Genomic DNA, 9,626 nt, shown 5'->3' on the forward strand with positions numbered 1-9,626 from the left:
GTGCTGTGGGAATGACACATGTCAGCAAGGCCAGTGGTGATGCAGCCTCTCCCCGGGGTGCCCAAGCTGTCACGGTGTTGGACTGAGGTGAGAAAATGCTGAGTTCCTGAGGTCTGGCACGTGTTCCTCAGCTCTACTGGACGGTGATCTATTTTGCTTCTGCGAGCACTGGAGGCTGTAAACTCCTTGGATTTGAGATTTTTCTTGGGCTGTAAGTTTAAAGGCTGTTATGGTGAGAGGCGCCCAACAGCATCAGGGGCTGCCTAGGGTGGGAAAGCAAAACACAGCATTCTGAACAACTTCACAGTGAGAAGTTGTACCTTCTTTACTTAAAAGGAAAAATGTTTATTTTGATCACTGTAATGTAATGTATGCTTTTCGTGAAAACAACAAACTCAAGCCTGCCTAGAAAGCATGAGAGAAAGTAAAAATCACAAAAAAATCTAACCTTTATATTTTAGTAAACATTCTTTCAGAAATTTTTTTTATGTGTGTACCTGTGTATATACATGACGTTTCATAAACTGCTTATAGTCAATAATATAGCTTTTCATTCAAAAAATGTAGATCTGGGTCATCACTCCTAATTCTTTCATAATATTTCTTGATATATTTTATTTAATTTTGGAAAATTCTTGGCCACTGTTACTTCAATAGTTTTTCCGTGTTCTTTCTTGTCCTTCTGATATTTCAATTATACACATATTACACTTTTAGAAATTGTCCCACAGTTCTTGGAGGTTCTGTTATTTTTTCTTTCCCCCACTATATTTTCTCATTGCATTTTAATCTGGGAAGTTTCTATTACCCATCTTCAGAGTTCACTGATTATTTCCTCAGCCGTGTTCAGTCTACTCATGAGCCAATCAAAGACATTTTTCATTTCTGTTTGCTGTTGTTATGTGTTTTTGATTTCTAGCATTCCTTTCAGTTCTTTCTTGAAGTTTCCATCTCTCTGTTTACATTACCATTTGATATTACATAATATCTGCCTTTCCCATTAGGGCCTTGAATGTATTGATCGTAATTATTTTAAAATGTCTGATAACGCCAGTATTTGTGTTATAGCTGAGTCTGGTTCTCATGCTTACTTTGCCTCTTCAGACTGTATTTTTTTTTCCTATCATTTTAGCATTCCTGCAACTTTTTAATGAAAGCTGGTTGTGATGTATTGGGTAATAGGACCTGAGGTAAATAAGCCTTTACTGTGAGGTTTTATGTTAATCTGGTTAGAAGCTGGGATGCGTGTGTTTTCTGTAACTGTAGGTGCCAAAGGATTCAAATTCCTCTAGTGTCCTTGCTTTTGTCCCCTGTTATCTTAGGGTTTCCTTAAGAAATCCTCTCTAAATAGAGCCAAGGCAGCTCTTCCAGCTGTAATCCACTGTTACTATACTGGAGGCTTAAAACTCTTATGATTAGATCTTAGTCTTTTAGTGGGCCTATGTCTCTGGACTGGGTTGTGATCTTCACAAGTATTTCTCTATAAATTCTCTGTAAGTATAAACTAAAAAAAATTTCCGCCCTCGATTCCCTCCCCTGGCTTCGTTTTCCCAGTTTGTTTCCTTGAAGCCCTTACCCCTTCTGACTATGTTCTTTTTCTTTCTCCCTTAGGTGAGGTAGGAAGCATAGAGCGGCTACAGTGGGAGCAATGCCTTTCACACAGCTGATATAGGGCTCTGGCAAAGTCATCTGCCCCGGAGAACAGATCTTTGTTAAGGTGAAGTCTCTGTGCACGTCGTGTGATAGTTACTCTTCCCCTTTCCCAGCCAGAGCAATGAAGGGATCTTCACCATGACAAGGGATCTTCACCTGGTGATGTGCCCGTAAGTAAGGCCCAGAGAAGTTAAGGGTCCTCCTAAAACTCTGGCAACCAGGGAGTTTCTTATTCTCACGCTAGTCCACACTCAGCCTCTAGCAATTTGTCAAAATTACTGTTTAATGTTTCTACCAGTTATGGCTCCAGGTTAAGAAGGTCTTGCCTGTGACTTTGAAGATCTGCCTGTATTTCTAGATTTCAGAGTGACATTTCACTCTGCAACCTCACTTCTCTGATGGGTTCAAGAAAAGTCATTGGTTTTCAGTTTGTTCAGCTTCCTCTTGTAAAAATGGGAGTGACATCTTCCAAGCCCTTTACATGGTGGAGAAGCTGGAAGTCTACATACATTTTATTGAGTCCCTATTGATGGACAGCTATATTTTCTCCAGCATCCTAGGACATAGAACTTTGTGCACTAGATTAACTGTTTTTTCCTTTGGAGAAATACTTGAAGAGGGATTTCTAGGTCAAAACGTATGTCTGTTTTAAATGCACTCCAGTAAGTTGGCAGTTTATAATTCAACTAACATGGCACAAAGTTGTTTTCCAAGATGTTGGGTCTTTTGATCTTTTTAGAATTACAGTGATATCCACTGAGTCTGAAAACTGGGATGAGGAGGAAACTTGGGTTCCCTCCCGATCTAGGAGGCATTTGAAATAACACTCCCAGATCTTCCTCTAGTTTCAGAGGTAAAAAGACTATTAAACAGAAATTATTTCCAAGTTATAAGGGATGTTAAGAGACTTCTGCTCTGGTTCTTTTTGTTCTCTCTCCTTCAAGCAGATCAGGTGTAATTTTCTTCATTTTCTATAAGACCAGAGAAGATGAGGAACTACCCCATGACTGGTAAATAGGAAGGACAGGATATCAGTCAAGAGACTTGCCATCTCTATTTCCCAAATAATGAATGACTTTGAAGATACAGAATATACTTCACCAGCTAGGAAAATATTGGAATTTCTCTTTGAAAACGATAATTGGCAAAAGAGGAAACATGGAAATTCTGTCGTCATGTTAATAATTATAGGGTTTTTTAAATTTGTACACAGGTTCACTAATGATTTATCAGTTAAATCCTGAGTGAGCTTTGCTCTTTGACCCCAATCCTTCTGTCAATACCAGAGCAGGTTCCGTAAGATAACAGCTTTTCCAAAGTGATCCTTTCTCTCTCCTAACTCATTTAGGAGTGACTGATTGAAGGAAAGGGAAACATTTTGGAAAGATTTCAGATAAAAACCAATTTACATGAAACCTCCTATGACAGGTATTCCATTTCAGTGAACGGACTCTGAAGGAGGGCATGCGCAGGTGTTGAGACTGAGGGGCAGAGATCGCAGGTGTGCTGGGGAGAAGAACTGCATGGAGGTGAGGCTCAGACACTGCAACCCTTAGAGTTTCAGGCAGCACTGATTTTCCTGAAAAATGGTGCAAAGTCCTTCAATTTAGTTATTAGGATGAACTCTTTGAGCAAAGCTCATCTGGAATTATTAGAGTTAATTCTTTTTTTAAATAAATTTATTTATTTATTTATTTATGGCTGTGTTGGGTCTTCGTTGCTGCATGCAGGTTTTCTCTAGTTGCAATGAGCGGAGGCTATTCTTTGCTGCGGTTTGGGCCTTTTCATTGAGGTGGCTTCTCTTGTTGCAGAGCACGGGCTCTAGGAGCACAGGCTTCAGTAGTTGCGGCACGTGGGCTCAGTAGCTGTGGCTCGTGGGCTCTAGAGTGCAGGCTCAGTAGTTGTGGCACCCGGGCTTAGTTACTCCGTGGCATGTGGGATCTTCCCGGACCAGGGCTCGAACCTGTGTCCTCTGCATTGGCAGGCGGATTCTTAACCACTGTGCCACCTGGGAAGCCCCGAGCTAATATTTTTTTAAAGTCAGCCTGGTAAGACTTGGGGACACAGCGGTTACCCCAGCTTTCCCACTAGACTGTGATCCCCGGGAGAGCAGAAAGCACGTCCTAATGCTTCCTGAATCCTAACACAGTGCCTGGCACACATGCTCATCAAGTGTTGTTCAACAGTGCATATAGTTGAATGACTAATAGACCACTTAATTGAGGGAGTGTTAAAAGGAGGGTCTTGAATGTTCAAATTAATTCCTTTTTTGTAGAATGTATGGCAGAAACATTTTTGTGCATAGGCCCCTTAGCAGTTGGATTTCTCCAGTTGTTCATTCCCTTGAACTTCACAAACAAAGCATGCTGCCTCTCCCAGTCTCAGCAGGATGAGATTTGTCAGAGTTTGGCTCCCTGTGACCAGGGTTGATTCTGCAGGGGAGAGGAGCTGCCCTGAAGTTTGGGCCCTCAGATACAGTGAATTAGCTGACTAGGACCTTTACTTGTATCCCATTCCTATAATGACTGTTACAGAATTGTTTGATTTAAATGACAAATTGCAAATAGATTCAGATTGCAAATGAAAAATGAAGGAAGATTGTATCAAATGAGAAAAAGGGAACTGATTTATCACCTAAAAAATTCTCAAGTAGAATGAGAAAACAAAATCTAGCTATGTCGTGTTAATAAAAGAAACATTTAAAACATGATGACATAAAACAATTGAAAGTAAAGGAATGGAAAGAGATTCATCAGAGAATTACCACCCAAAAGAAAACTAGTGTAGCAATATCAGTATCAGAAAAGAAAAATAAGTGTTTCAAGACAGAGTCATTAAGGATAAAGGGGATCATATTTAATGATGAAAGGGGGGCTTCCCTGGTGGCGCAGTGGTTGAGAGTCTGCCTGCCAATGCAGGGGACACGGGTTCGAGCCCTGGTCTGGGAAGATCCCACATGCCGCGGAGCAACTAGGCCCGTGAGCCACAATAACTGAGCCTGCGCGTCTTGGAGCTTGTGCTCCGCAACAAGAGAGGCCGCGATAGTGAGAGGCCTGCGCACCGTGATGAAGAGTGGCCCCCACTTGCAGCAACTAGAGAAAGCCCTCGCACAGAAACGAAGACCCAACACAGCCAAAAATAAATAAATAAATAAATTTAAAAAAAAAATTAAAAAAAAAAAAAAAATGATGAAAGGAATAGTTTGTTAGGAAGATACACCTAATAATATGGTCTCAAAATATATAAAGCAAAAATTGATAGAATTACAAGGAGAAAGAGGAATTTCTATAATTCTAGAAGATTTTAACTTATTTACAAATCACCTCAGAAAATTATATCTTAAGCAGCACAAAAGATGAATCTCATAAATGTAAAATTCTTAAATAAAATGTTACCAAATTGAATGCAGCAAAGATTGCAAAAATACATCATGACCAAGTAGAATTCATTCCAAGAATGTGAGGGTAATTTAATATTAAAGTATTTTCTCTAAATAAATTCCCTGTTATAATTTACATGTTAACTGAATAACAGAGAAAAGTCACATTATCATATAAATAAATTTGAGAGCCTTTAACACCAATTCAAGATAAAAAAATATTATTAGCAAACAAGGAATAGAAAGGAGTTTCCTTAACATAGCCAAGTGTATCTGCAAAAACCTACAAGAAACATACTTAATGATGAACTTTTAGTAGCATTTTCTTTAATGTCAGGATCAACAAAGAATGTCCACTATTCTGCTTCTATTCAACCTTGTACTGGAAATCCAACCCCAAGAAATAGATCAGGAAAAAGATATAAGAGTTATAAGGATCAGAAAAGAAGAAAACCCAGTTGTTACATTCTGATGATATAGTTGTAAAAATGGAAAAGTTGTAAAAACTTACAAATTACAAGGATTAATAATTAGAGTTCAATAAGGTTTCAGGATATAGGATCAATATTAAAAAAATCAGTGGTTCCTATATACAAGCAGCAACCACTTAGAGTAAGATAATCTTTAAAAAGATACAATTTGCAATAGCAACAAAAATATTATGGTGCCTAGGAATGAATCTAATAAAACACATGTAGACATTTATGATGAATAGCATAAAGCTTTATTAAAAACAAAAGTAAATGAAGTGATATACCATGTTCATGATTAGGAAGACACAATATTATAAAGATTTGATTTCTCCCAGAATTAATACATAAATTCTATTAACAACAATTTAAATCCCAGAACAAGTTTTTAGGAAAGTTGATAGGCTGATCTCAAAATTCATGTGATGAGTAAATGGCCCAGAATTGCCAGAATAATTTTGAAGAAGGTATGGAGGTGTAGGAATTAATTTACCAGATAGCAAGACTGCATAAAACTAGGGTAATAAAACAGGGGAACATTGGAGCATGGATAGATAAAGAGACCACTGGACTGGAATAGAAGCCCAGACTTAAGACTTACGCTTATGCAGGGACTCAGAAGATGACAATGATGGCATAAAAGATGAGCAAATCAGGGATGAGTTATTTAGATCCAGAATGGATTCATTAGGACAATGAGAATTAAAATGGCAACAATAAATTATTTTATGCTCATCAAATTGTCAAAAATTAAATATCTGACAATACTAGGTAATGATTAAGGAGTGAACTCCTACACTGCTGACTGGGGTAGACATTGGTACAACCGCTTTGAGAGCAATTTATCAGTATTGAGAAAATGTTAACATATGTGTCCCATATGATCCAATAATTTCACTTCTAGATGCACATTCTGGAGAAAGTCTTGCAAACACTTAAAATGTGAAACTTGCATAAGAATATTCATTGCAGAGTCATTTATAATAGTGGAAATGGAAAGTTGATCAACACAGGGATTAACAAATAAATTTTACATATGTACACAACTGCATACAGCAGATAAAAACCAATCAACTGGAGCTGTTTGGATCTCAAAAACCCAATGCTGAATGAAAAAAAAATCAAGGTGAGTAATGATATATGTTATTATCTATGTAAAATTTATAAACACCAGAATAATTATAGATATTGTTTATAGATACATATGTATGAAGTAAATGCATTTTTAAAATGTCCAGGAAGGATATACAACTGTAGGGTTGTGGTTACCACTGGAGAGGGAGATAGAGAATTTGGTTATTGAGGGATGCCAATTCCTGCATCCATCATGTTTCAGTTATTAAAAAGAAAAGGTATGCAAATGTAAAATAGATAGCTAGTGGGAAGCAGCCGCATAGCACAGGGAGATCAGTTCGGTCCTTTGTGACCACCCAGAGGGGTGGGATAGGGAGGGTGGGAGGGAGACGCAAGAGGGAGGAGATATGGGGATATATATATGTATAGCTGATTCACTTTGTTATACAGCAGAAACTAACACACCATTGTAAAGCAATTATACTCCAATAAAGATGTTTAAAAAAAAAAAAGAAAAGGTATGGAAAAAAGGTAATATTTGTGAAATTTGGGTGTTGGTAAGTGGATCTTTGTTGTATCATCCTCCCTAATTTTCAAGAGTGTATGAAATATTTTATGCAATAGACAAAATATTATAAATGGAAGAGTCAATTACAGCTGGAGTTCTAAGTGAAGACATGGGATAATTCCAGGTCGGAGGAAGCAAACAAAAGAAAATGTGTATTGTCGGTGCTGAGATTTGTGGCTTAAGCTTCATTTGGGAGAGCTGGTTGTTTATCAGATTTGGAACCTCTCATCTTTGTTGTTCTCAGAAGGCCCAAGGAACTTCTGAGTGCTTCCAAGCATGTTTGCATTTTTAAAGCTTGGGTCTGGCAAATGGCTAAAGACTGGAGGAACTTGAGGGCAGTGGAAAGAGAAGATGTAGAATTTAGCTGGGTTGGAAGCAAGATGTCAGTTTTGATTTAGAATTAGCAGGAAATGAAATCAGAGAATATGTTGAAAGAGGAGTACAAGAATGCATGCCTGGAAAAAAAATGCCTTGGATGAGTGTTCTAAGCCAAGTATTTTAGCATGTGTCTGCGTTAGTATTTAGATTGCTGTTTTTTTCCTTCTTCTAAAAAAAATATGTCCCAAAAAAGTTTGTTGAAACAAAGAAAAAAAACCCCCAAACTTACATTATATATAAAATACGTGTTTCACATATACAGAAAAAGACCCTCCAAAAATCATTGCTTAGGAAGTAATTTATTGATTCAATTTAAATTAACCATTGCTACCGTTGCAAAAGCAGTTGCTCTGAAAAAGTAATGAAAAATGTATCGTGAGATTACATAGTTCAGTAACAATATCAATATTGATCATGTGAAGCAAAACTACTGGCAAATGTCATTGAAGCTCATTTTATAATTTCTAATAATTTATGCAGCGAATGTGTGTCACCTTAAAAATGTACCTGTGATGTTTACAAATTCTTTCAAACACACTTATAAATACAGTAATAAAAATTCCTGAGCTCCCTTAGCTTATACCAGTGTTCGCCAACCGACAATCCATGTGGTGTTTGACTAACACCCTCTAGCCTTTACTTAAAAAATATTTTGTCACATTCGTAAAAGTATCTGTGCTTCAAGTCTGTTTGTAAGTGTAAGTTTTAATGTGAACCTGATCATAATAAGAGAAAAATGCTTAACACTTGTATGGGCAGCAGGAGTTGAGGGGTGAGGTGAGTAGGCCAGGTTGTAGACGAAAGAATCCCAATTTAAGTGTCGAGACCTCCAAAGTAGAATATGTTTTATAGTATGGGTTTTGTCTCACTTGCATTCTTCAGAAGGATTCTCAGAAGTAAATCTGCAAGAATCTGCTTCCCTGGCCAGTAAGGTCCTATTGGAGGCTTTTCAATAACCCCATTTCCTATTGTCCTGCCCTATCTCCCAGCCCCAAGATTTCAAGGTTTCTGTTAAATAGATATTATATCTCCCAGTCCCTCAAAATAGTGGGGGATTTAGAATGTGTAAAAGTTGGTTAGTAAGTTGTAGAGTTTAGTGGGGTTAAGGTTTCAGATATGGTTCTGGCAAGATGTGGCAACATATAATTTCTGTTTTCTTTTAGGAAAGCACATGCGATAATTTTGGAAAATTAGCTACACATTACTTTTCCAACTCGTCATTAATTATATGAACGCCGTGTCTGGTGACTAACACTACAATTTTTTCCAGCTTAAAAGTAAAAGTGTGTCCAGTAATTAAAGGCAGATGGCACCAAGGTAAGCATGGGGGAGTCAGTGTTTCTTTGACAGAAGCCAAGTTTTAGGGAGTGATACTCACTAAATGAGAAATTTCTCATTCCCTGGTAACACATGGCATTAGGGGATTTAGGAGGCAAAGAAGAATTTGTAAGGCAAACCCCACACCATCCCACAATTCTGTAACGCAAGCATGAACAGTAGGTAAAGATTTCTAGGTCTAGATCCATTAAAAGTAAAAAGTTATCATTTTACACTTAATCCAATGAATTTGGTCAGAAAAGATGTTGTTAGTAATATGGATGAATCATACTGTTCAAAAGCATTCCATTTTTTAATGGCTTGGTTTTACCTTTATTTTATAATACTTAAATGAGCTTCTCTGATCTGATCCCCATGTGCTTGGTTCCATCTCACGTTATTTTTAGCAGCTTCTTGTGTGAGGGATGGGGTGAAGGAGGGAGATTACATTTTGCAATCATGTGGAAGGGTGAAGAGAAAGGAGGAAAATTGTTTTGGTACAATTTACATAAACAATTTCTGGATTATAGATCCTTAGCAGCAAAAATCCATCAAGAAAATTGTTTCAGCCATGAACGTGCTATTTTGCTATTTACATATCAAATAAAAATAAATAGAGGAAGGGGAGGCAAGGGGAATAAGCATTTATTGAGCCAGGCACTGAGCTGGGTGTTTTCAACAGCATGAATAGAAATATAATGATCACATGTTACTGGGATGATTTTGTTTGGCAAGCGTTGTTTTTGGCGTGCGGTAAAAATGAAGATGCTCTGGTAATAGCGATTAG

This window comes from Balaenoptera musculus, chromosome 3, assembly GCF_009873245.2.
Source record: "Balaenoptera musculus isolate JJ_BM4_2016_0621 chromosome 3, mBalMus1.pri.v3, whole genome shotgun sequence".
Classification (NCBI taxonomy): Eukaryota; Metazoa; Chordata; class Mammalia; order Artiodactyla; family Balaenopteridae; genus Balaenoptera; species Balaenoptera musculus.